Genomic DNA, 27,519 nt, shown 5'->3' with positions numbered 1-27,519 from the left:
ACGGGTGCCCGAAAGATTATACTGGGACTTAAGTTTGTCACGGTATTGTCTCTTGGCACTCTTGGTGGTTTTGGGAAGATCATAGCGAACTTTCTTGTGCTGCCTGGAATCATTTGACTTGCATGCAGTGGACCAGGCCCTCATCCATGAATGTATCACACATGGTTTCCGTTTGGGGAACACTCGGATTGACTTTGGCATACACACACACTCCTCTTTGCACTTTCTGATGAAGTCAGTCACGGCAGTGGTGTACTCATTCAGGTTGGCTGCAGATTCCCGGAATATGGACCAGTCCACTGACTCAAAGCAGTCACGTAGGGTGTCATCCGTGTCGGCCTACCAGCATTGAACAACTCTCTGGACCGGATCCTCCAGCTTCAGTTTGTGTTTGTATGCAAGGAGTAGAAGCTCCACCGGATGATCTGATTTCCCAAAATGTGACCAAGGAATGGAGCAGTGGGCGTTTTCTATGGATGTGTAGCAGTGGTCGAGGGTGTTCTGGCCCCTGGTGAGACATGAAATAGTCTAAAAGTACTTTGGTAGTACTCCCATGAGGTTGGCTTGATTGAAGTCTCCGGCTACAATGACCAGGACTTCAGGGTGTTGTCTCAATGCTGCTGATAGTGGAGTACAGTTTGTTCAGAGCAAGCTTTACTTTTGCATGGAGAGAGATGTAGACTGCTGTCAGGATATCTGAGGTGAATTCCCTCGCCAGGTAGAAGGGACGGCTCTTCAGAGTCAGATATTCCAGGTCCGGCAACATGAGCTACCAGAACTACCATGTCCGAGCACCATGAGGTATTGATTAGAAAGCAGAACAGATAAGGATTGAAAACTTGGGAGTTGGTAGCTGGAGGAAGGAATATAGATGGATCTCTGTGGTGAGATCTCTGTGGTGAGTGGTGAATCTCTGGAATTCTCTGCCACAGAAGGTAGTTGAGGCCAGTTCATTGGCTATATTTAAGAGGGGGTTAGATGTGGCCCTTGTGGCTAAAGGGATCAGGGGATATGAAGAGAAGGCAGATACAGGATACTGAGTTGGATGATCAGCCATGATCATATTGAATGGCGGTGCAGGCTCGAAGGGCTGAATGGCCTACTCCTGCACCTATTTTCTATGTTTCTATGGAAGGGGAAGGAGGGGAAGAAATCGGACCAAGTCCTGTATGGGGCATAGGGAATAGAATAGGGGAGTGGGGGAGAAGAGAGGGTGGGGTGGGTTTGGTTAATACCTAAAATTGGAGAATACAATAATCATACCGTTGGGTTATAAAGTACTGTTCCTACAGTTTGCCCCCACCCCCCCACACTTGTACCCACCTTTGTCCCGCCCTTCTTCCTTTCCACTTTAGTCCCGCCCACCACCACAATCAGTCTGAAGAAGGGCCCCGACCCAAAACGTCACCTATCCATGTTTGTCCAAAGATGCTGCTTGAACCGCTGGCTGACTTACTCCAGCATCCTTGTTTCTACATTCTGAGTTCCCTCTGCAGTTTTTCCTGCTCTAGATTCCAGCATCCTCCAGTCTCTCATGTCTGCATGGATTTATTTTTTCCTTCCAGCCTCCAATCATTTCCTATTTTCTCCCCTTAATTGACTGCCTGTAATTAAGATATTTTATCATCTGCATTCTCATCTTTAATTGCAGAGAGCTCCGTGTCTCATGCCACCCAGACAGCTCATCAAAATAGTATATTTAAAAAAAGCTTTTTTGAATTGCAAACTATTTTGAAATCTACTCTTTGTGTTATTCTATCGCCCCATATATTGCAGTTAATACTGCATACAACTCGTTATAGATAAAAAGAAACTGCTGAAGGAACTCAGCAGGTCAGACAGCAGATGTGCAGGGAAATGGACAGACAATGTTTCAAATCCCAGTCTGATGAGTTCCTTCAACAGTTTGTTTATTGCTCAATATTTCAGCATCTGCCGCCTCTGAAGGGCCAGTCCCACTTAGGCAATTTTTTCGGCGGCACCAGAAAATATGTGTTGCCATAAGGTCGCGGGGTGACGCCTGTATTGTCGTGAGTTGTCTTCTCAAGTGTCGTAACTTTTTTTCTTGTCGCCGCTGGATTTTGAAGCGTTCAAAACCTTTCGGCGACAGTGGACTTGACGTTGCCCGTCTTCTCCTGTCGTAGGTGCTGTTGTAGGTTGACACCAGGGGACGTTAGTTGTCGCCGGGTGCCGACTTCGGTGAATTCCATGGTTGACTATCTACGTCAACCTACGTCAACCGGCGACAGGTACCGATGACTGAATTGTCTTCAGTAGTCGCCGACAGAGTCGTAGTTCGTCGTATCTCGTCACGGGTGGACGCAAGTTGACGTCGGTTGTCGTAGGTGTGGTCGAAGGTTGCCGTAGGTTGTCGTAGGTGGACGTCCCAAGTCACGAAGAATTGTGTTGCCAGTTGGCGTAGCTTGTCGTAGCTTGACGTCGACTGGATGGTTGCTTGTCGTAGACGTTGTCGTAAGGTGGGTCCAGAGAAGCCGGTTTTTCGGAGTCCCGTTATGACTGTGACTGTCGCTGGCAGTCGCCTAAAAAATAAATAAACACATCGCCTAAGTGGGACAGGCCCTTAACTGCTTGTGGAGCTGATAAAGGCAATCTAGTTTTGCTCATACTTTTGCACACCCTTTTTCCTCTTGACTATGGAGTTTCCACGTTCTCACGACAGTGCAGAAGCACAGCAAAACTGTAGTACACTGGCATAAATGGACTGAAAAGTCAACTACACATCCTGCTATTACCCCCATTTTATTTTTGGCTTAGACGTCTTCCATCAAAAAAAAAACACAACGTCTCGCTCACTTACATTGCTCACTTATGATTATATTTAAGAGTGAGTTAGATGTGGCCCTTGTGGCTAAAGGGATCAGGGGGTATGGAGAGAAGGCAGGTACAGGTTACTGAGTTGGATGATCAGCCATGATCATATTGAATGGCGGTGCCGGCTCGAAGGGCCGAATGGCCTACTCCTGCACCTATTTTCTATGTTTCTATGTTTCTAACAGCTGTCCCCAGATCAGCCCACTCCCTACTGAAATGTTCACTCATATTTATGCCATTGCCAGACAACAATTCCAGTGTTCTTCTCATCAGCTACCCATCCTCTGCAAACTGCAGCTCCTCCGTGCCTAGTATCTTACACCTTGTCTTATGCGTTACCTTTGAACGATTGATTGATTGAAAGATGGAGCATGGAAACTGGCCTTTTGGCCCACTGAATCCATGCTGACCATCTGTTCACCCTAGTTCAATGCTATCCCACTTTTTCACCATTCCATACTCACTAGGGGCAATTTACAATATTGTTACTAGTCAACATTGTGCCCTCAGATGCTTTGCTCTGGAAGGGACCCTTTTTTTTTTTTTTTAATGTTTCAATCTCTTCTTTCTGAGATCCCCTTACAAATTCTTGATTAGTAAGGCCTAATTCTGCTCCTATAACTTATGAAATTATATTTTTGATTTGGTTTTTGTTTAACTGTCCTGGCCTGTCTGTCTTTGGCTTGCCTTCCAATTTAATGTATATATCCTTACAAAGGACCTAAAGATTTTTTTAATTTGATATGTCAAATAAGCTATATAAATGTAGGTTGTTATTTCCTCATAAACAAGAGCTTGTTTTACCTGCAGCCAGAATTATGGAGAGTCTCAAATTCCGGCATAATTACAAACATTAACAAATCATGTGTGCTGAAAATTACACTGAACAGAATTTTAATCAGCAAAATTATGTGCTTTTGGAAATAGGGTAGGCAGGGACTGGGGAAATAAAAGTGGTGAAATTGACTGTGCATCAAGAAATTTGTTATAACCTGTCGACAATTGCATTTCAATGGAACACATTAAGATGCAAGACCCTCTGGAGATGCACATTGTCAATTACCATATGTTAATCACTCAGTTCTAGCAATCTTTCCGCTGTTTCTTTTTAACCAGTTCCACATCCTTCTGGGCCTGGAACCTACCAGTGAAGGAAAGGCGAGAACACAAAATGAATTGGGGGGGCGGGGGGGTGCGGCGGGCGGCTGAATCAATCTTAAAGCAAATGCCAAAATGTATTCTATTCAAGGATATTAACTTACTGGTGGGAGACATTTACTAACAGTTTTACTTCATGAAAGATTAGTTTCAAGGCCACTTTCCACACACAAAGTTTGCACAATGACATCAGAATGGGAGTCAATTATGTTGCGTGGATGAAATCCTTTTACTATTTCTGCAGATGCCCCCTTCTACAGAAAAGTTGATGGGGGGGGGGGAGAACAGATACGCAGGGGGAGCACCAATACCATCATATTGATACAGGGCATTTAGTGAGGGTGACAGTGAAGGTACAACATAATTGTAAGACAACAAACAAATGGGAATGCACTTAGAATTTTTCTGAAGTTAGGCAGTAGGAGGGACTACGGTCAGCAACATTAAAAGAGTCAAATAGCACAGAAACAGTTCTTTTGGCCCAGCATGTCTGTGCCAATTAACCATTTTACATTAATCTTACACAGTAGGGATAATTTATAACAGCCAATTACCCAAACAATCTCCACATCTTTGGGAGGTACGAGCGAGGAAGTAGGATCACATTGAGGACACCCACACAATCACAGGGGGGGATATGCAGACTGCACACAGAGCAGCACAGGTGTGGATTGACACCTGGAGTTCTGAGGCCACTGCTCCACCAGCATTTGAAAAGAATCTCATTATTGCTCACCTCATACTTGCTCTTAGATAGATACAGAATGCTGGAGTAACTCAGCAGGGCAGGCAGCATCTCTGAAGAGAGGGTGACGTTTCAGGTCGAGACCCATACTCGCTCTTGTCTAACAATGACTCACTTTGTGTCATTTATTCTCCCATGTTCAGGAGTACTAAGTTGAATTATAGACATCCCAACTGCTGCTAGATTGTCTAATTAGAACGTTTGAGATTGGACCCGGAACATTTCCAATTGGCAAGGCTCAGTATGATAGCTGACAGTTTATTCACCTTGTTTAAGAAGGAACTGCAGATGCTGGAAAATCGAAGGGTACACAAAAATGCTGGAGAAACTCAGAGGGTGCAGCAGCATCTATGGAGCGAAGGAGATAGGCAACGTTTCGGGCCAAAACCCTTCTTCAGTTTATTCACCTTTCAGTCTGCCAGTTGCCTTCCCCTCCAGTCTTTTGCTCCTGGTTCTGGTCTTGTTTCAGAAGTACTTCCTGTTTTCCATTCCCTTTCTTGGAATCTCTCAAGTGTGGCTGAATTTAGGCAATGTTTAACTATGAGAGGGGCCACCTCCCCATTTGCTGCCACTGGATGTCAATGAATTCACATCTGTGACAGGGTGATAGTTCTGCAGCAAGACACCCAGCTGATTTCCTTTTCACTTGCTTCCTAATCAAGGTGCAAAACAGCCAGTTGGAGTACCAAGGAGATTAACTAGCTCAGCTACATCTGAGGATTGAATCTAGAATTGTTTCAATTTGAATGACTAAGCTAATTCACTGCCGTGACCAGTGGATGCCCTGAAAGCTGGCTTTAGTGATTGCATAAGTAACTTCTGCGATTTATGGTCCTACTTAATGCCTTCCTGATAATTTACACAGGTGATACCCGCATTTATGGCTGAAACTGGTCAGTGGTCCATTGTGCCTCATCTGAGCTGATTGCACAGAGGAGTGTTTCAATGTGTCAATAGTGGGTGGGAGGGAGGGTGGTGCTCGAGGCAACAGGGTAATAAAATAAAAGGGGCAATACTAGCAAGCATGACTGATATCCCAAGTTGCTCAGAATTAATGTGATTATGTTTATTATTGTCACCTATACTAAGATACAGTGAAAAGCTGTGCTTTGCATGCTGTCCAATCAGATTAGATAAAACTATACATAAAAACAATCAAATCAAACTCAAGTACAGTAGATAGAAGTTGAAAATACAAAGTGTTCAGCATTGTAGTAAATCAGCTCCAAACCCAAACTCCAATGTCTGCAATGGGGTTGAGGTGAATCGGACTGTATCCAAGCTGATGGAAGGACCGTACAGAAGCCTGATAGCAGGAGTGGGAAGACACTGTGGCACAGCAGTAGAGTTACTACCTTACAACCCCAAGAGACCCGGGACTACGAGCATTGTCTGTACGGAATTTGTGCATTCTCCCTGTGACCGCGTGGGTTTTCTCTGGATGCTCCTGTTTCCTCCCACATTTCAAAGACGTGCAGATTTGTAGGTTAATTGACTTAAGTAAGTTGTCGCTAGTGTGTAAGATAGAACTAGTGTATGGATGAGTATGTGTATGTCTGAAGAAGGGTCTCGACCCGAAATGTCACCCATTCCTTCTCTCCAGAGATGCTGCCTGTCCTGCTTAGTTACTCCAGCATTTTTTGTCCATCTTCAATTTAGTGTATGGATGATTGTTGGTCAGTACGGTCTCACTGGGGGCAAAGGGTCTGGCTCCACACTGTATCTCTAAAGTAAACTAAACTATAAACTAAACTAATCTACCAAACTAAACTAAACAGAGGGGAAAAAGCTGTTATTGAGTCTGGTGGTCCTAATTTTCAAACTTCTCCACCAGGAGCAGGAACAGCTTCTTAGTTTAAATAAAACTTGTTCAGCTAACGATATTTGAAAGTTACAAGTGTTTTAGTTTCATCATTGTGAGGAAGACTTCACTCAAACTGAAAAACAATCAGCATTATTAAGAACCAATGACAATGATGGGTAATTGGAGACTGCCTTTTGGCTGGTGAAGAGGCAGTCACAATGATTATTTGATCAACGATGCCTAAATGCTGCAGCAGGGAGTAATATAATATCAATAATCTGGTTAGCATTTGAAATGACAGAGCCAAAAAGCAGTCTTCTTTTTGCCCCATCCCCACCCTGAGCAGCCTATCTCCCCCACCAAACAGCTATCATTCATCAAGCAGTAATCCTGGTTATATTACTTGATTTAACCTGCCTGCAACACTTCAATTTAGTTTAGTTTAAAGAAACAACGCAGAAACACTCAAAGTCATGATCATAGGAACAAAGTGTTTTTTAATACAGAATATTTCTGAGCATGCCCAGATCTGTAGTCCTATTTGGGAAGTGTTTGCGAATGGAATGTAGCATTAATAACATATATTGGCTCCATATTGGACCATGCTTAGTGAAATAGACAAAATAATGCACATACCTTAAAACAGGTCCCAGTTGTACGAATTCCTCCCAATACTTTATTTAAATGCATACATTCTCTGAGCATTGTACCATCATCTAACTTGATTATTTTGACCATTACAGTGCCAGTTGCTTTAGTCACTCAGTGGGTAAAGACTCAGATACTCAGCATAGAGGTGCAGACCAGAACATCTCTTATTTAATGTTTGGCCATTGCTGATGATATTAATTGGTGGAAAGAGGCCCAGAGGTGTTAAATACTAGGCAATGCTCCCATTCCTTGTTGCTTACAAGCGAACCAGCAAAGTAACAGTTAACTCAATGCAGCAATGCTATGGTTCTGAGCTGTGAGCCTAGCTCAAAGCAAACATGGACAGGAAATAAGGCTAACGTTTCAATTATCCACCTTGATTTCCTGTTAAGAGCGTGAGAATTGTAAGTTTACACCACTGGATTCACACCTGAGGTAAGACCATTTAGAAACTGAAGGCTCCTGGTTAATAGGAGAGCTGGGCCATTTCCTTGTGCAACCAGGAATGACTAATAACAACAGTTTCTTCAGCATTGCTCACACCCTCAGAAGAAAGTCGACAAAAGAAACATCACGATCAAAAATGAACTTTTCGAAATGAAGTGACTATTGTACAGAAGATAGACACAAAAAGCTGGAGTAACTCAGCGGGACAGGCAGCATCTCTGGAGAGAAGGAATGGGTAAAGTTTCAGGTCGAGACCCATCTTCAGACTATTGTACAGAAATGTACAGCAATCACCGTAGAGTCTTGCCAGGAGAATGAGATCTGGTTACTTTGTTGTTCATAGTTTGAAGGTGGATGCTAAGAGAGCACCCTAGTTACTGAGTAATGCCATGGAATTGATTATTCCTACCTGACCTATTTTAGAGTCATAGTCATCGAGTGATACAGTGTGGAAACAGGCCCTTCAGCCCAACTCACCCACACTGGCCAACAATGTCCCAACTACACTAGTCCCACTTGCCTGAGCTTGGGCCATATCCCTCCAAACCTGTCCTATCCATGTACCTATGTAACTGTTTCTTAAACGATAGGATAATCCAAGCCTCAACTACCTCCTCTGGCAGCTTGTTCCATACACCCACCACCCTTTGTGTGAAAAAGTTACCTCTCAGATTCCTATTAAATCTTTTCCCCTTCATCTTGAACCTATGTCCTCTGGTCCTCGATTCCCTCACTCTGGGCAAAAGACTGTGCATCTACCCGATCTATTCCTCTCATGATTTTGTACACCTCTATAAGATCTCCCCTCATCCTCCTGCGCTCCGTGGAATAGAGACCCAGCCTACTTAACCTCTCCCTATAGCTCACACCCTCTGGTCCTGGCAACATCCTCGTAAATCTTTTCTGAACTCTTTCAAGCTTGACTATCTTTCCTATAATATGGTGCCCAGAACTGAACGCACTATTCTAAATGCAGTCTCACCAACGTCTTATACAACTGCAACATGGCCTCCCAACTTCTACCCCCGATCAGTCTGAAGAAGGGTTTCGGCCCGAAACGTTGCCTTTTTCCTTCGCTCCATAGATGCTGCTGCACCCGCTGAGATTCTCCAGCTTTTTTGTGTACCTCGATTTTCCAGCATCTGCAGTTCCTTCTTAAGCATTCTATACTCAATACTGATGATAAAGGCCAATGTGCCAAATGCCTTTTTAACCACCTTATCTACCTGAGACTCGACCTTCAAGGAAACATGCACCTAGATTATTCACTGGAATAAGGAACGAGACAGTGGCACTTTGGTAGACCCGGGTTCAATCCTGACTATGGGTGCTGTCCTTATGAAGTTTGTTCATTCTCCCTGTGACCGTGAGGGTTTTCTCGTTGTGCTCCAGTTTTCTCTCTCACTCCAAAGATGTGCAGGTTTGTAGATTAATTGGCTTCTATAAATTGTGTAGGATAGAACGTATGCATTGGTCAGTGCAGACTCGTGGGTCAATTGTCGGTTAATTCTCTGGTAAAATTATAAATTGTCTCTATTGTGCAGGATAGTGCTAGTATACAGGGATCGCTGGATAACGCAGACTTGGTGGGCCAAAGGGCCTGTTTTAACGCTGTATATCTGATGTCTAAAGCAAAGAATAGGACTGGAACCAATAATTAGCTTTAAACTAAGTAAGTAGAACACTGTGGATCCACAAAATGCATGATTCTCAGTCTGGTGAAGGCTCTCGATCCAAAATGTCATCTATTCCTTTTCTCCAGAGATGCTGCATGACCCGCTGAGTTACTCCAGCATTTTATGCTTATCTTTGGTGTAGCATCTGCAGTTCCTTCTTACACAAGGTGGATCCAAGTGTGGTCCAGGCAATGGTGAAAGATATCAAGAAGCACCAGGCAGGGATTGCTGCTTAGAATGAGGTTGCCTTGTAGCTTCTGACCATGAAATTACCCATATAAATGCCTCCACTTCCTGACATATATCGACCAAATCAAATTTTATACTGCACCTGGCCAGTGCAATAATTTGCACCTGGAACTTATATAAATAAACTTACTCAAAGCTTTGCATGAACGGAGTTAGATATCTTAAAGTTATTCTTGCTAACCATTGACCCTGGAGTGGTTACTCTTTCTTTAAATATCTAACATCTCCAGGTGCAATATTTATCTATCATTTTTCAACTTGTGTGAAAGTGCTCTAAACCTTTATAAAATCAACTTCTCTTTGAAATTATATTTTCTACATAGTTTAACACCATCACTTGGGCCCCAAAAATGATTGGGAACAGCTTGCCCTAGGTATTGCGGATGACGTGCATCTGCTTCAGTCCTATGTGTTTGGACAAGGATAATGAGGCTGGAGACATGGATGAGGAAGCAGGAGACACCCAACAGGATAGGGCAGCATGGTGGCGCAGCGCTAGAGTTGCTGCCTTGCAGTGCTTAAAGCGGCAGGGACCCGGGTTCGATCCTGACTACGGGTGCTGTCTGTATCGAGTTTGTACTTTCTCCCTGTGACTACGTGGGTTTTCTCTGAAGTATTCGGTTTCTATCCACGCTCCAAAGATGTACAGGTTTGTAGGTGAATTGGCATGGTGGTGTATGTGTAAATTGTTCCTAGTGTGTGTAGGATAGCATTAATATGCATGGATCGCTGGTCAGCGCGGACCCGGTGGGCCGAAGGGCCTGTTTCCACGCTGTACCTCTAAAATAAAATAAATATAAGTAGGTGGGTAGCTTGTGAGGTGGAACAGCCGTTAGACCATAGAGACCAAAGATTCTCATCGGCATCACAGCAGATAGAATGATGCACCCCAAGATTATTTAATGTGCAAATACATTTGCAGTCCACAGTTAGAAAGCTGAAGTAAAATCTAAGACACTAAAATGTTGCCTGCACCATACTGGTAAGAATAGGTCAGTCAATCTTTATGCTTGCATATCACATGCAACAGTCTTATGAGTTGAGAACAGCCAAGTGTTTCAGTAACCAAAATAAATGTTGTATTTTGGCTTCTGAAGATCCAAACATAAGAAATGGACAGAATAATTTCAGTGGTCATTCACACATGACAACAGAAAGGAAGACTTCATAATTAAGACATTTATTTAGACAATTACAACCTGGGTTGTCGATGGATGCACCCAGCAGTAATAGTAACAAAAGTGGACAGACTTTTGAATAAAGGTAGATCGACCTAAAGTGCTGGAGTAACTCAGCAGGTCACGAAGCATCTCTGAAGTAAAAGGGTGGGTGACGTTTAAGCTTGGGACCCTTCTTCAGATCCTTCTTTAGGTGTTGATTAAGAAATAGGCACATACATGTAAGTTTATACTGCAGGCTGCTCTGCAGCAATGGTGTTTGCAATTGCAGTCAGATACCTTTGACAGAAAGCCCTGCGAAATCAGAAACACACAGAGGTAAGGTTTTACACACTGGTGCAAATGGAGTGCACAGCATATCACGTTGGCCAGTGAATGTGAATCTAGCTCAGCATAACAAGCTGTGAAAACAAGGTCACTTTAATGGGCCAAGACTATACATTATTGAACTGCATGCAAAAAAACAAGTTACACTGTGTGTCGACATGTGATAATCAAGAACCATTGACCATTGAGATAACTCGGGCTAGACTGGAAGAATGTTTTCAGCACTAATGCTTCAAAGTTGTAACTTGACACATTGTTGGAAAGATATGATGTTTTGTTCAATGACGACGACACTGGACGAACAGGATACAATGTGCATTTTTGCAGCAGAAAATACAAAAGTTACTCTAACGTGAGCATAGATAGCCTCTGTGTACGCTGAAGAATCAAGTTGTGCAAGAACCAAAATGTTACTTGTGCCCAAGACGGGAAAGGCCAACTTATTCTCTGGCGATTACAGTCCCACATTATCAAGCTTCAACTGATGAAAACATCCACCACACTTTAAAAGACCTGCACAGGAAATTGTCAGCTTCAAAGGTACAGTAAACCCTCGTTATAACAGACCATAGGTGGGGAATAGTGTCCGCTATTGCCGATGGTCCGCTGTAACTGAGTAAGGGTTTTCTCCCATGAAATCACTGCTCGGGCAGAATGCTGGATCCCTCCCCATCACTGGGAGTCCAAGTTGAATGGATTCTGCAGTGTAACTAAAGGGCCTGTCCCACTTGGTCGACCTAATCCGCGAGTTCTGACAAGTTTGCCCTAGACTCATACCCGCAGCATGGTCGACACGAGGTTATTGGAGGTCTTCGTAACTCTCCTTCATGCTCGAGAGTGGTCTCCGCGTACTCGAGGCTCAGCTAGGTTGCGGCTTTTTTTTCAATATGTTAAAAAATGCCCGCGAGTAAAAAAAGGTGGCCATCGAAAAAATCGATACTTTTTTACTCGTAGGTTTAGTCGTAATAAGTCATAGTAGGTCGTAGTAGGTCAGCATGTTAGTCGTAGTTAATCGAGGGTAGTCGAAGGTACTCGTAGAAAGTCTTCATCATAGTCAAAGGGAGGTCGAAGGAGATCGAAGGAGGTCATAGAACCATAGAAAATAGATGCAGGAGTAGGCCATTCGGCCCTTCGAGCCTGCACCACTATTCAATATGATCATGGCTGATCATCCATCTCAGTATCCTGTACCTGCCGTCTTCACTCTCCACTATTCGGTGTCCAATTTTCCCGAAGTAAGTCATAGCTAGTCATAGCTAGTCGAAGCTGGTCTTCAACATGTCATTTTTTCTAAACTCGCCAATTAGGTTGCCCAAGTGGGACAGCCCCTTAACACCTTGTGTTCTTAAAGAGCCATTGGTGTCTGATTACTGTGGAGCTGCTCTCTTACGTGCGATAAAGAGGTCTAAAATAACGAGGGTCAACTGCATTCACAAACCAACATCTCTCACAAGCCTATGCACAATTGAAGGTTGTAAAAGATGGCCATCAGTACCTAACCGGCAACATGCTCTTGGATACAGAGAAAACAGCACAAATGTTTTTAATTTGATTCCAAATGTAATTAATCCCACCCAAAGATAAGATGGGGAGATAGACCCTCAGTCTGCCTGCAGGACATGGGTCAGTAGGGGAACCTTGAATGGAGACTGCAGCCTCTATTTCAATGTTGGTCAATATTCCTGTTCAGGGAACATGGTAGAAAAAATAATTTAGATGAAGATTCCTTTACACCGTTGCTCTTCAGCCAGGAACATCGCGAGCAGGTACTATCGCAACATTTAAGAAACATTTAGACAGGCACATGGATAGGATAGGTTTAGAGTGAAATAGGCCAAATGCTCAACAATCTGTGACTCGCCCTCAATCATCCACCCACTGCATTCCACCCACTCCCTTCTTATGTTTGACTTGCAAACATCTTAATTTCCTTAATGCTGATCCTCCCTCAATCATTAGCTGCATGCCTTGTAATCTGCCAATCCTCACCCCTTCTGTAGAACTAAAATAAACCTCTTCTTAACCTGCTTCTTCACTGCATCCTTCTATTGCCAATCTGTCCCTAATCTGCAGCGCTCCTGCACTTTGTGACCCTCTCCAACCACCATCCCCAGTCCTTGCGCAGTGCTGGGCCTTTGTCGACTTTACTCAATCACATTAATATTGTCCTGCCAATTCCCCAAGAGGAGAAAAAACCTGGAATTTATTGTGTGAAGCTGCAGGGATGACTGAAGTATTGCCAAAGTGGACAGGTGGCATTGCTAGCTTTCAACTTGTTTATGAAGTGTGGCAGTTACGACTCCAAAGCAACCAAGAATCAAAGTGTACCTCTGTAATCGTCAGCCACCTGCTATATTTATTCATGCACATATTCCACCAAGAGCTTCCTGCCAGCCTCTCCACTGAATGAATATATCGGCTACACTGCTACTAAATATCCAGGTCATCAAAGGATTTTGGTTATGGTGGGTGAAGATATCACATTAGGCTGTCGTCATGTTAGGAAAAGAAGGCATTCACAGAACGGCGCAGCGATAGATTTGCTGCCTTACAGCGCCTGAAACCAGGGTTCAATCCTGACCAATCTGAATGGAATTTGTATATTCTCCCCATGACCACATGGGTTTTCCACGGATGCTCCGGTTTCCTCCCACACTCCAAAAACATACAGGTTTGTAGGTTATTTGGCTTTGGTAAAGATTGTAAATTGTTCCTACTGTGTAGGATAATAATAATAATAATAATAATAATAATAATAATGGATGGGATTTATATAGCGCCTTTCTAATACTCAAGGTGCTTTACATCGCATTATTAATTCACTCCTCAGTCACACTCGGTGGTGGTAAGCTACTTTTGTAGCCACAGCTGCCCTGGGGCAGACTGACGGAAGCGTGGCTGCCAATCTGCGCCTACGGCCCCTCCGACCACCACCAATCATTCACACACATTCACACACATTCACACACAGGCAAAGGTGGGTGAAGTGTCTTGCCCAAGGACACAACGACAGTATGCACTCCAAGCGGGATTCGAACCGGCTACCGTCCGGTTGCCAGCCGAACACTTAGCCCATTGTGCCATCTGTCGTCCCATAGACTAGATAGAACTAATGAACAGCAATCGCTGGTCGGCACGAACGCGGTGAGCCGAAGGGCCTGTTTCCAGGCTGTATCTCTAAACTAAACTAAACTAAACTTAACTAAAAACTGGAGACACAAGAAATCTTGAGCAAAACACGAGGTGCTGGAGGAACTCAATGGTTCACGCAGCAGTTCGGGAGGGAGTGGACATGGGACACTTTGGGTTGGGACCCTTTAACAGTCTGAAGAAGGGACCCAACCTAAAACATTACCTGTCCATTCCCACTGCCAGGTCCTGCCTGATCTGCTAAGTACCACCAGCACTCTGTGCTTTATTCAGTACAAATCATGACCTTGAATGATTCGGTGACATTGGGTGGAAAGGGATTTCATTAGGTATTAGGTGAAGGAAGCTTGAGCACGTTCATGCAGCCACCATCGTCCAATGACTTCCTGATCTTTGCTCCGTGATCACAGGGAGAGAAGGCTATTTGGATAGGTATAACATTCAGTGAGGCATTGCCTTCACGAGAGAGGAAATAAGGCTGATAAAATAAGGGAAGGTGGGATAGTGGAAGTACTTGCTTATTTAAATGTTGGCCTCACTATTCATTTGTCTTCATGCTGAGGTTATACACCAATGGGCCTTTTATTTTCAATATATTGGTCTTGCTACTTTTAGGTATTTCATAAGATCATAAGATCATAGGAGATAGAATTAGGCCATTCGGCCCATCAAGTCTCCTCCACCATCAATCATGGCTGATCTATCTCTCCCTCCTAACCCCATTGTCCTGCCTTCTCCCTATAACCTCTGACACCCATATTTGCAAGCTGCACGTTTTCATGGCTAAAGCAATGGTGAAAAAGTTTATTTCTGCTTCTGTAAAAAAACCTAACAGCTTATAAAATTATTTAACCACATCTCTCGTAAGATTGGACAGACCAGAAGCAAAACATTGTTAGTTCTCAGTTGCAAATATTTTTTGCAATTTGGTTAAAATGATCAATGTATTTTTTCTGCAAACTTTTTTGATTTGTCCTAACTCTATTTCTGCTATCTTCTACGTCCTTTATAGTTTAGTTTAGTTTAGTTATACAGCGCGGAAACAGGCCCTTTGGCCCACCAAGTCCAAGCCGACTAGTGATCCACACATATTAACACTATCCTACACACACCAGGGACAATTTACATTTATACCAAGCCAATTAACCTACAAACCTGTACGTCTTTGGAGTGTGGAAGGAAACCGAAGATCTTTTTGCACTTTGGTAGCAAAAACAGGAAGGCAGATTACTATCTAAATGGCATCAAGTTGGGAAAAGAGTAAGTACAGTGGGATCTGGGGGTCCTTGTTCATCAGTCTATGAAAGTAAGCATGCAGGTACAGCAGGTAGTGAAGAAAGTGAATGGCCTTTATAATAAGAGGAGTCAAGTATAGGAGCAAAGAGGTCCTTCTGCAGTTGTACAGAGCCCTAGTGAGACCACACCTGGAGTATTGTGTGCAGTTTTGGTCCCCTAATTTGAGGAAGGACATTTTTGCTATTGAGGGAGTGTAGCGTAGGTTTACAAGGTTAATTCCGGGGATGGCTGGACTGTCATATGCTGAGAGAATGGAGCAGCTGGGCTTGTACACTCTGGAGTTTAGAAGGATGAGAGGGTATCTTATTGAAACATATAAGATTGTTAAGGGTTTGGACATGCTGGAGGCAGGAAACATATTCCTGATGTTGGTGGAGTCCAGAACCAGGGGCCACAGTTTAAGAATAAGGGGCAAGCCATTTAGAACGGAGACGAGGAAACAGTTTTTCTCGCAGAGAGTTGTGAGTCTGTGGAATTTTCTGCCTCAGAAAATTGGTGGAGGCAGGTTCTCAGGATGCTTTCAATAGAGAGCTGGATAGGGCTCTAAAAGATAGCGGAGTCAGGGGATATGGGGAGAAGGCAGGAACGGGGTACTGATTGGGGATGATCAGCCATGATCACATTGAATGGCGGTGCTGGCTCGAAGGGCCGAATGGAGCACCTGGAGAAAGCTCACGCGGTCATGGGCAGAACGTGCAAACTCCGTACAGACAGCACCCGTAGTTGGTATAGAACTCAGGTCTCTAGCATTGAAAGTGCTGTAAAGCAGCAACTCTACCGCTGCACCATATGCCTTCTTCTTAGCTATATTCTTAAGGGCCTGTCCCACTTGGCGATTTTTTCGGTGACTGCCGGTGTCATATCAGTGTCGCCAAAAGATTTTGAACATTTCAAAATCCAGCGTTGACAAAAAAAAGTTGTGACATTTGAAAAAACACCGCGCATCAATACGTCATCACGCCGTGTCACGCCGCAAATTTTTCGGTGACCTGAAAGGTCAGTCAATGATGTTGGCAGACGCCGAAAAAAATCGGCAAGTGGGACAGGCCTTTACAGTTTTGAAATCAAGACTTCACTGCACTCTTTTAGAATCATCCATTCTTATCAGCAATGTTACATCTGCTTTTTTTCTAAATGTTGCCCTTCCTATTCTTATGAACAAGCTTTAACTATAAATGTTTGGTTTTGTTTAACTATTTCTTGATTTATTGTATCTGACACTTTTTGAGCTTGCTATTACAACCATAGTCTTTGAACTTTGAGGTAGGTTGTTACAAATGTAAAGTCTATTCATCACAATTATCGACTAAGATTGTTAATGTGCTTTTATTTTAAACATGTTCCATCAAATTTTCAGTTAAGACTTAGACTAGGACTTTAGTTTCCGTTATTTGTTTTATTGTACCACAACCGATAAAATTAATAGATCAATAAGTACCTACCCCTGGCGGCCAGTTGGTTAGAGAACAGCTGGTAATGTTGTCCTTGTGGGTCAGTGTATCTTGTAGGTCAAGCTGTCGTGTCTGTGCATGCAAATGCAGAAATCATCGGCAACTGGAAGTCAGATGCTGATGCACCTGAGTCCAGCAGTGAAAACAAATGTCTTGAACCGAAGGGTCAGATAGCTTTTAATTCCGGCCCTTAGCTTTGAGTTAGCTCTGGCTGGTGTAAGTATACAACAGGATTCATAAGGTCATTAGGAAATAGAATTAGGCCATTCGGCCCATCAAGTCTACTCCGCCATTCAATCATGGCTGATCTATCTCTCCCTCCCAACCCCATTCTCTGCCTTCTCCCCATAACCTTTTTCTAATATCTTACCTCAAAGGAGATGTAATTTATTTCCGTATCGTATCTCCGTCCGCACTGCGGCCTAACATCGAAGAGTTGGCGGCCTTTGCAGGAGATCGACTTAACATTAACGGAGCTCGCGGTCTCTGGTTAGAGACCAACTTTCAAGCCGCATGTGCTTCGACCGCCCCAACGCGGGAATTTTGATCACCCCGACGCGGGAGCTTCGACAGCCGGCTGTGGGAGCTTTGATCACCCCGACTACAGATGGTTAGACTGCCCCAACTGCGGGAGAATAAAGAGGAAGAAGTTTGGACTTTTTTGCCTTCCATCACAGTGAGGGATGTGGGGAATCCACCTTGGTGGATGTTTATCTTAACTTCTATGTAGTTGTGTGTCTTGTTGCTTTTTTTTCATATGGCTGTATGGTAATTCACATATCACTGTACCTTAACTGGTTCACATGACAATAAAAAGACCTTTGAAACCTTTGAAACCTGTACATTCTTTTAACATTCATTTGAATGTGGGTTACAACATTGATTAGAAAGTTAAGTGCAGGTAAGTGGCTTGTTTATTATCTTTTTAATTAATTTCTAGAAGATAAAGATATTTTAGATGAATATATTATTTTATTTATTTATTTATTTTTTATTATTTTTTTTAAATTAGAAGTACAGTAAATTACAATAATACACATCACATATATCTTATTACATTTGTTGTACCACTTCGTTTTTCGAGCTTTAAAAAAGGTAGAAATAAAAGAAGTAAGGAAAGTGAGCAAGAATCGTGAAGGTGCAGGAAAGTGTTGGGAAAAGAAAGCCCCTTAGGGAAGAAGTTAGAGAAGGAAGTAAAGAAAGGAAATAAGACCCTAGAAAGAAAAGAAAAAAAAAGGAAAAACAATCGCTCTATTGTAACACAAAACTCCGCAAAAAAGGATATACCAACCGTGTTTTTTTTGTATTTAAATTTTTTTATTTTATACCCCCCGTTACCAGATCCTGGTACCATTTATATTTTAAATTACTATTGCACCTTATGCTTGTAATAGTTCCATAAATGCAGACCACGTCTTTTGGAAGTGGTCTGCTTTGCCTGCTAGGAGGAGTCTCATCTCTTCCAAGTGTAGTGTTTCGAACATGTTTGAAATCCACATTTTTATTGTTGGTATTGGAGCATTTTTCCAAAATTTGAGTATAAGCTTTTTTCCCATTATTAGCCCGTAATTAAGTAAGTTCTTTTGAAACACGTTTAATTCGGGGTTACCTGCCGATATTCCAAAAATGATCCATTCAGCTTATGATACAAGTTTTATTTTAAATAATTTTGTGAAGATTTCAAATATTTAGTTCCAGAATGTTTGGATTTTTATACAAAAAACAAAAGAGTGCGCTATGGTAGCTTCTTGTGACTGACATTTATCACAAATGGGTGAGATATTGGGGAAAAGTTTATTTATTTTAGTTTTTTAATAATATAGTCTATGTAATGTTTTATATTGAATTAGAGTATGTCGTACGTTGATCGAGCATTTATGCACATGTAGTAAGTGTTTATCCCAGCTCTCTTTTTAAATTTTTATAGCTAGTTCTTGTTCCCAGTATCTTCTAATACCATCGGTTGTAGGTATTTCTATATTTAAAATAATGTTGTATAAGTATGATATTAGATTTGCTGATTCAGCCTTTGTCTTCATGGCTTCATCCAATAAGTCTGGGGGCATGTTATGATAGTCTTTTGTGTATTTTTTCAGATAGTCACGGATTTGAAGATATTTAAAATATTGATTATTTTTCAAATTATATTTCAGTTGTAATTGTTGAAATGATAATAATTTTCCTAATTCATACAAGTCTCCGAGCGTTTTGATTCCCATTCTTTCCCATTGTGTAAATGATTTATCTATAATTGAAGGTTTAAACGATGGGTTATTGACTATTGGCATTAAAAGAGATAGATTTCTTAATTTTAGATTCTGTTTTATTTGTTTCCAAGTTCTAATTGTGCTATGTATCATTGGATTTTTATTATATTTTTTGTTATTCAGATTCATTGGTGAGAGGAGAGTCGCTCCTGTATTACACGGAGAGCAGTCCTCTCTCTCCATTACAATCCAGTCCACCTGCTGGGCAGTTGTCCAGCAGGTGAATCATATTTTTAATATTTACTGCCCAATTATAGTACATAAAGTTAGGGAGCGCTAGACCACCCATCTCTTTTAGTTTACTAAGGTGTGCTCTTTGTATTCTGTGGGATTTATAATCCCATATAAAATTTGTAATGTCTGAGTCTAGTTTTTTGAAAACCTTTTTTGGAAGATATATTGGAATTGATTGAAATAAATATAGGATTTGTGGTAAAAAGATCATTTTTATAGCATTTATTCGACCTATTAAAGACATCGGGAGCGTTTTCCAGAATTTGATCAGATTATTTAGTTTCTTAAGTAAGGGGCTATAATTGGCGTTAAACATAGCGTGATAGTTTCTAGTGATTTCAATTCCTAAATATTAAAAATTTTCTGTGGCTATTTTAAAGGGGAATTTCAAGAGATGTGTTGAGTCTTTCGGTTTTATCGACATAATTTCACTTTTGTTCCAGTTTATTCTGTATCCTGAGAAAGATCCAAAGTCCTCAATTAGATTTAATATGTTTGGTATACTGATTTGGGGTTTTGTGATATACAGTAATACATCGTCTGCATATAAGGATATTTTGTTATTTGAATATTTTGTATTATAACCGTAAATATCCGGGTGTGTTCTAATTTTTTCAGCTAAAGGTTCAATTACCAGAGCGAATAACAGCGGTGATAATGAACATCCTTGTCTATTGCCCCTTGTTAATTGGAATTTCGTAGATAGTATATTATTAGTTAATATTCTAGCCGTGGGTTTGTTATATAATAATTTTATCCATGCGATGAAGTTCTCTCCCATTTGAAATTTTTGCAATACTTTAATCATATAATCCCATACTATTTGATCAAACACTTTTTCTGCGTCCAATGAAATGATAGATAACTCTTGTTCTTGAGGTTTGTGAGAGTGCATTATGTTAAGCAGACGTCTCAGGTTATTAAATGAATGTCTCTTAGGTATAAATCCCGTTTGATCCTCATTTATTAATTTACTAACATATTGACTTAGTCTTCTAGCTAGTGTTTTCGCTAATATTTTTTGATCCGTATTTAACAAATCAATAGCTCTATATGAGCCTGGTTCTTCTATATCTTTATCTTTTTTAAGTATTAATGTGATCGTTGATTCTGCTAGTGTTTCGGGTAAGATTTGTTCTTTAAAAGCGTATGTATACATTTTCTGTAGACGTGGTGTAACTATGTCGTAAAAACATTTATAAAATTAATTACTGAATCCGTCTGGTCCTGGTGTTTTTCCATTCTTAAGTGTGTTTATTGTGTCTTCTATTTCCTTAGATGTAATTTGTGCTCCCAGTTCCTCTTGTTCCTTCAGTTCTAGTTTTAGAAGGTTACAATTGTCCAAAAATTCTGAAACTTTATTATTGTCTATTAGCGTTTTTGATGTGTATAAATTCTTGTAAAATTGAGCAAATCTTTTATTGATATCATTAGGTAGTGTTAATAATTCCCCTCTATCTGATTTAATCTTTATAATTGCATGATCTTTTTCCCGTTTTTTCAGTTAGCATGCCAAAAGTTTATGGGGTTTATCCCCAAATTCGAAATGTTCTTGTTTTGTAATTTGGAATAATCTTATAACCTTCACTGATAATAATTTATTTAGCTTAAATTTCAGTATTAAAATTTTATTATGTTTATCCATAGTTGGATCTTTAGCATTATCTATATCTAGTTGTCTGATTTGTTCTTCTAATTGTCTTTGTTCATTCTTATTATTTTGGTTTTGAAAAGCTTGATACGAGATAATGACTCCTCTAATAAATGCTTTGAAGGATTCCCATAATAAAGTGGGCGATATATCTGGTGTATCGTTTGTCTCAAAAAATAGGTCCATCTGTTTTTTTAGATATATACTCCCTTGTGGGTCTTTCAAAATTTGCGAGTTAAACCTCCAGAACGATTTGTTCGTAGACATTCCTTCTAATTTTAGAGCGAAAGTTAGCGGGGAGTGATCTGAAATCGTATTGATGTGATATTTAGGGTTCATAGTATAAGGGATTAGTTTTGTATCCACTAGGAAGTAGTCTATACGTGAGTATGTTTTGTGTACCATTGAATAAAACGAGTATTCCCTTCCAGTCGGATTCGCGATCCTCCAGACGTCTGCTATATTTGTATTTTTTATATATGTATTTAAGAGTTCACTAGTTTTGGATTTCATATTACCTCTTTGTTTTTGCATCGATTTATCTAAGTACGGATCTAAAACACAGTTGAAGTCTCCTCCAATTATAACATTTTGGTAGTTAAAATCTGCGATTGTATTCAGGATTTTATTAAAAAATTGAGGATTATCAAAATTGGGCGCATATATGTTTACCAAGGTGATTGGCGTAGCATGGATCTCTCCTGTAACTATAAGATATCTCCCTTCCTTATCTGATATAATGTTCTTTGATTTGAATGGTATTCCTTTGTGAATAATGATTGCGGTGCCTCTGGATTTCGAAGTATATGAGGAGTGAAATGTTTGGCCTATCCAATTCGCCCTCAATCTCATCTGATCTTGATGTTTAAGGTGTGTTTCTTGTAGAAAAGTAATGTCCGTGTTATATGATTTCAACTGAGCTAGTATTTTGCCCCTTTTAATTGGTTCATTAATACCCCTTATATTCCAGCTACACAGTGTGATTCCTCCCATTTTCTTTTGTTTATCATCTTGCATTTTCTCTGATTTTAATACCCTTATTTATTACGGTGCATCCATACCACAGGACTCTGGATATTTGGGGGGCGTTTATATTACTAACTTCCTTGGTAGATCCCTTTTGCGATTTTTCTTGAAAAAAAAACACATAGTAGTGTATTATTGTGATTTTAAAAAAATTGAACAAGTAAAATGACAGTGTCTGAAGTATTCGACACTGTAGTGCGTGTCCCACGCCACTGTGGGATTCGACATCTATTCGACTTCCGAAGTTGATGTTGTACATATATTATTTTATATGTGTAGGAAGGAATTGCAGGTGCTGGCTTACACCGAAGATAGACACAAAATGCTGGAATAATTCAGCAGGACAGGCAGCATCTCTGGAGAGTAAGAATAGGTGACGTTTTGAGCATCAGGGGAGAGGCAAGCTAGAGGCATGAAAAGATACAAAGAACAAATGAATGAAAGGTATGTAAAGAACAAATTAAATCCAGCCAGCTATTCAAGGATCATTTTATATTATTGATTTATTTTAATGTTGAATATCAAGTTGCTGTGTGAATCAGAAAACTGCAGCTAAGGTCACTGCCTTTGAAGGCCTGTTCTGTTTCACTAGCAACACACTAGCCTGTGTGTTAGGCTTCCTGCTCAGCTGGCCCTGCAATGTTGCAAGATTAGTATTGGTATGGGTTTTATTACTTAGCAGTGCAGCTGCAGAAAAAAAAAAACACGAGCATTAGCACCACCTGATCTGGTGTGGTGCAATAAAGAACATAGGTGCTTCATAAGGAAGACAGACAAGCAAAGAGGGGGAGAGAAATATAATAACATGAACATTTGGGCTGAGGTGCCAAGGCACAGTTGAGAAAGGTGGGGGTGTGGGGTGTGGAGGTTCCTGTGGATTAGAAACACTCTACAGACTATGGAGTAGGAAATGGAACTGCTGATGCCAGTTTACACAAAAGGACACAAAGTGCTGGGGACTCTGAAATCTGTTGAAGGGACCGGACCCGAAATATCACCTATCCATGTTCTCCAGAGATGCAACTTGAGCCGCTGAGTTACCCCTACACTTGTGTCCTTTTACTCTACTGACTAGTTGGCCTGAAAGGTTTGCTTCTGTGCTGAATATTTATCCCTATTAACTATACAAGAAACACAATACATTTTTTTCTTTCTCAAAACATTGCATTTCATGATCGCCAACAATTCTTGATTTTTTTACATTCAGGTTTCAGTGCAAAAATTTACTCTTAGCATTATGCAGATGTATGTCAAGAACTCTCATATAAAAACAGTTAAATAGATTTTTTAAATCTCCATGTCATTTTATAAACTGAATGAAGCACTTTAATTCTCACAGTGCCTCGGGATCAGAATAGAAAAGCAATCAGTAAACAATGATTTATGCTGTAATTGTGTTCCTTTGGAAAATGTATTGATTTGTGTGGCCTCCATCAAACTATAAATGTCTGTAGATTGTAGGGATTAGCCTCTGGCTGCCTTTCCATAAACATAGATCTCACTTATCACTAATTGCCTTATCAACATGTGTAGTCATAAAAATTACATTTGCAGGAACATACTTCCAGTTGCTATATTAAATATATTTAGCATTTTGTTCCAACTTGCCTCCTGCCTAATATGTTGGTTTACAAGTGAACTATCAAGCGATAATTGAAAAGGCACTCATTACACAGATTGGGGAATGGAAGAGAATCAGATGAGATTTTCTGCAAGCTAATCCCCATTTCACCCAAAAGAACATTAACAGTATTAGTGTCTTGGTTCGTCATAGCTTTTAGGGACTTTGCATATGGGGCTTTCACAGCTATGTGTTTTCCACCAATTCCTTGATACATCTTTGGGAACCCACTCCTTTTGTGGGATTAGATAACTCCCTTTCCTTATGAGTGCAGACAGGACCATAACATTGTGGACATTGTTCTGAGTTACGGATGTTGGGCTGATGCTGATTCAGTTTATCTTGCCAGTAGATTTAGAGGATTCTATGAAAGTAGCATTTGTGGTATCTCTCCAGTGCTTCGAGGTATCTCCGGTAGGCTGTCCAAGTTTCTGATGCTTAAGGGAAGAAGGATAGGATTACTGTTATAAATTCATAATCTCATGTGATAGGAGAAAAACGAGGCCATTCGGCCCATCAAGTCTACTCCGCCATTCAATCATGGCTTATCTATCTTTCCCTCTTATCCCCATTCTCCTGCCTCCCATAACCCCTGAAACTCGTACTAACCCATTATGCACAGGACCATTATCTTAGTTCTGAGTTTGAAGTCTTTTCCTCAAATGGCTAAAGCCTATGCCAGAGCGTTGAGAGTAGATTTAATTTTACCATAAATGTCCGTCTTCACTAAGAGATAAAACTGAGATATGAAAAGTATCAAGAACCACATTGTCTCTTGTTTGTTGTGAGGTGGTGTTGAATCTTTGTTTTACAGAGGTTAAAATTAAGGTACATCCTCCCAGCTGTTTTGGTGAATGAGTCAAGGTTATTCTGGAGCTTGGACTCTGAGCATGTGCACATGTGAGTTTAGTTTAGTTTAGTTTATTGTCACGTGTACCGAGGTACAGTGAAGAGCTTTTGTTATGTGTTAACCAGTCAGCGGAAAGACTAAGGTAGACAAAAAAGCTGGAGAAACTCAGCGGGTGCAACAGCATCTATGGAGCGAAGGAGATAGGCAACGATTTGGGACAAAACCCTTCTTCAGAAAGACTACACATGATTACAATCGAGCCATCCACAGCATACAGATGCATGATAAAGGAAGTTCAGGAAATTTCAAGAGAACATAGTTAAAGTAAGAAATTCTGCTGTTGGTGTAGAGGTTTAAAAGAGTGTAGCAATTGTAATGCACGATTGCAGATCCACTTCTTGGGACCAGCACGCAGAGAGTGGTCTGGCTGGGGCACCATTGCGGAACTCCACTGTTCAAAGACTGAAGCTGGGGTGACCTCAGGTGTAGTTTTCTCATTCACATGTCAACTTGATTTGGCTACCCATCAGCAAAGCGAAGCAGTAAATTTGGGTCTTTGAAACCTGTGCTTAGAAATTGAACAACCCATGTGTTTAAATGGGATAAACTGTTGGAGCCAGGGACAGACAATGCTGTTATTTATAAGCCCACCAGTTGGTGGTATATTGGATTCAAGGAATCGAATCTGATTGAATAGGCATCATACTAAGAAAGACATCTCCTTTGCATGCACAAGATGGAAATCCAGTAACTCCAGGGTCAGGTTACGATAAGATGCGATACGATAGAACTTTATTTATCCCAGGACGGAAATGTATCTGCCAACAGTCATGAAACACAAAATACATGAAACATGAAATTAAAGTTATGTGGAAAGTATTGGGGATGAGCAAAGATTGGGGGGGGTGTGAGGGGAGTCAGTCTACCCCATGACAGAAGAGGGAGGAGGTGTACAGTTGATAGTCATAGGAAAGAAGGATCTCCTGTGGCGCTCTGTGCAGCATCTTGGTGGAAGCAGTCTGTTGCTGAAGGTGCTCCTCAGGTTGACCAGCATGTCATGGAGGGTGTGAGCTGAATTGTTCAAGATGCTCCGCAGTTTGAGGAGCATCCTCCCACCTCCAAGAACTCCATCCCCAGGACAGAGCCAGTTAATCCTATTGGTGTCCGCGGCCTTTGCCCTGCTGCCTCAGCACACAACAGCGAAGAAGATGGCAACCGGGCTACCACCAATTGGTAGAATATCTGCTGCATCTTACTGCAAACGTTGAAGGAGTGGTGCCTTTTCAAAAAGGACAGCCTGCTCTGGCCCTTCTTGTATAGGGCCTCAGCATTTCTGGTCTAGTCCAGGTTATCGTCCAGGTACACTCCCAGGTATTTGTACTCCCTAGTTAACTGCACATCCACACCATTGATGGGGACAGGGGACAGGGGTGTTCCTCTCCTCCTAAAGTCCACCACTAACTCCCAAGTCTTGTCGGCTTGCATGGTGAGGTGGAGATAGTAGCAGTGTCTGGGAGCAGGGATTGGTGATTACTATATGGGATCAAGCTGGGATTGGGAGGGGAGGATTTTGCTGACATCCTACTCAAGGGATTGGATTGAGATGCTGTTATGGGGGATGTACCAGGGTTGGATTCTGAGGATCAAGGGAGTATGATTTACTGTAAGCTTTTGGTCATTGGGGTGGTGTTGGCTGACAATTCAGTAGCTGAATGAATGGGTAGAGATTGGCGTTTCTGAAATCAATGTCATAAAAGTCAGGTCAGCAAACTAGAGGTCAGAGGTTAGCAAACTAGAGTCACAAGTTAAGGAGATGGGGGGGGGGGGGGCAGATGAAGATTTCCTACAGGCAAATCTGAAGCAGACTTCTCAAGTGCTTTGAAGGACTGTTCTGAAACAAATGCAAAAGTCTGGACTCTTTCTTATATTAAATCCTCAGCTGCATGTAAATATTGGAAGAAAAATCACAACTTCACGCAACTCGCATTAAGGCCTCAATAATTCCATGAGACCTTTCTGGCACTGACACTGAATCTAAAAGTACACATGGTGTGGCACTGCATGATCCAGGTTTCAGGGGTTATGGGGAGAAGGCAGCAGAAATAGGTTGATTGAATGGTGGAGTAGACGAAATGAGCCTAATGGCCTAAATCTCCTATACCTTATGAACTTATGATCCAATTTAAGAATGACCATAAGAATCCAATTCAATGCATTTACTGGATGATTTCCTACATTGAAGGTGCTATAATAATGAGTATTTTTTGTTGTGCCCGTTTATTGTTGTATTAAATATTGGAGAATAACTGATGCTCCGAATATCACATCACCACAAAGGGAAATTAGGCAAGATTGCAGGGGAGAGAAATGGTCATATGTTCTGAGACCTGGGTTTAGTGGATCAATTCAGTGCTGCAAATGCTAAAGAAAATGCATATGTTGGAAAGATAAAGAAATCAACATTAGTGTCCACACATAAACTAACATCCACAGCATTAAACCCCAAATTGTATTTGTATTTGTATTATTATTATTATTATTATTATTATTATTATTATTATTATTATTATTATTATTATTATTATTATTATTATTATTATTATTATTATTATTATTAGCTAGTTACAGTGAAAATCTGTTAGTTGTGCTAACCAGGCAGATCATACCATACATGAGTACAACAGAAATTGCAAAGATAAAAATAAACATTACAGCCACAGAGGAAATGTGATGAAAATTGTGCATCTGCACCAAGGTTGATTGGGAGATCATAACTACACCCTTCGTTTATGAGAGGTGCGTTCAATACCCTGATAACAATGGGGAAGAAGCTGGTCCTGAATCTGGTGATTTAAATTGCCTGCATGTAAATTACACCCAAATGCCTCCATGTCACATGCATAAAA

The sequence above is a fragment of the Amblyraja radiata genome, chromosome 5 (genome assembly GCF_010909765.2).
Source record: "Amblyraja radiata isolate CabotCenter1 chromosome 5, sAmbRad1.1.pri, whole genome shotgun sequence".
Classification (NCBI taxonomy): Eukaryota; Metazoa; Chordata; class Chondrichthyes; order Rajiformes; family Rajidae; genus Amblyraja; species Amblyraja radiata.
This window is presented reverse-complemented; position numbering follows the sequence as displayed.